Source organism: Condylura cristata, unplaced genomic scaffold, assembly GCF_000260355.1.
Source record: "Condylura cristata isolate star-nosed mole 26May11 unplaced genomic scaffold, ConCri1.0 scaffold00054, whole genome shotgun sequence".
NCBI lineage: Eukaryota > Metazoa > Chordata > Mammalia > Eulipotyphla > Talpidae > Condylura > Condylura cristata.
This window is the reverse complement of record NW_004567155.1, coordinates 443,118-444,494: the sequence shown is the minus strand read 5'-3', so window position 1 is coordinate 444,494 and position 1,377 is coordinate 443,118. Positions and strand designations below refer to the sequence as shown.

At 52.4% G+C, this 1,377-nt stretch overlaps 1 protein-coding gene across 1 annotated transcript in view; it reads right to left on the bottom strand.

The window, feature by feature from the left end:
- Positions 1 to 65: 65 nt before the first annotated feature.
- The window catches only part of PPFIA1 (protein tyrosine phosphatase, receptor type, f polypeptide (PTPRF), interacting protein (liprin), alpha 1), a 42,505-nt gene continuing 41,193 nt past the window's right edge, over positions 66 to 1,377 (bottom strand). The window contains exon 28 of the mRNA XM_012734322.1: positions 66 to 1,301. The gene's annotated coding sequence lies outside the window, so the exon portion shown is untranslated. The remainder of the gene's footprint in view (positions 1,302 to 1,377) is intronic.

The following is a 1,377-nucleotide window of genomic DNA, read 5'->3' as shown; positions in this document are numbered from 1 at the left end:
GCGGCCTGCAGGCGAGGGCTGGCCCTCCACCCTCGAGGCCGCGACCCAGGCGCTGGGCTCCCAGCAGCGCGAGCAGAGACCGGCCTTTCTCTGGATGACACCAGGTCCTCGCGGCCCTGTCTGCACAGGACGGCGCCTGCAGCGGTCAGGCGGGACAGGAGGGAAAAGGCCGCGGTCGTCTACGGCTTGTTCTCAGGTGCTTTATTGGCAGTGGAAAACGCTTCAGTACTTTATTGAGAGAAAGCAATAAATAATACTGTGATAAAAATAGTTCAAAAGTAGACTGTACATACTTTGTTACATAATCTGGAAGTCCACAAAGATTCATAGAAAGACAGAACGGTAACAACAAATTGTACAGGTAAGTTCAGAGCAGAAACCTCTACCCAGCTGCGGGTCAGCTGCACGATAAGTAACGCACCGTGGTCTGGACACGCTCCTCGCTGGCTTTTTAATCTGCCATTTAAAAAGTAAAAGTCACAGATTCTACGGATACAATCCAAGTGGCCATATCGTCAGACTCTAAAAATTGTTGAACAGGTCCGTTCCTTCAACGCGTTCGCAACAAGTGTAAAAACATGAGTTAAGTAAGGAGAAGGCCCTGCCAGGGTGAGCCGCGACGCCCGCCTGGCGCCCCGGGGCAGCCCCATTGGTCCTCTGCAGCAGGGCGCCCCGGGCCTGCTTCCAGGAGGGCGGCCCCGGGCCCCGGCCAGCCAGCGTCCGCACTGCCCAGGAGGCGCCACTCCTGAACACCAGGTGTGTCTCTTCTGTGCACGCTGGGGCGTAAAGCTTTTTTTGCTAGAAAAAGGACAGGGAAGGCCAGTCATTAAAACACAGCAGTGACTCTGGACACGGAGTCTGAGCCCCTCTCGGCCCGGGGAGCGGCGGGCTGGGCGCCCTCGGGTCAGACATCGGTGATTACAGTGACGCACGATTTACAAAAGCCCTGCGTTCGTTCATAGAATTCACACATACAAGCGTTACAGTACATTCATCTGAAAGACTAAAATTAGATTATAAGAACATGAATCGATTTGAAAGGATATTTATAGCCTGGATATACATGAAAAAGTAAGGAGCTGTATAAATGAAGTCATAAGTTTACATAAATATAAGAAACATTAAATTCTAAAATATTTTCTCTATGGTATTCATGAATTTTTCGCTAGTTAAAAACTCTGTAATAAAATATCTCAGGGTCCATATAACAAGTATTCACAGAGCAGAGTCCACCCTGACTCCTAAAGCGTCGCCTGGCCAGTCGGGGCGCCGCGGTCACCGGTAGAAGTAGTGCGGGTACGCTGCAAGAGAAGCAGACGCGCGGGTCAGGCTCGGCCCTCGCCGCTCCGGCTGCCCCGAGCGTCCGAGGACCCCGGG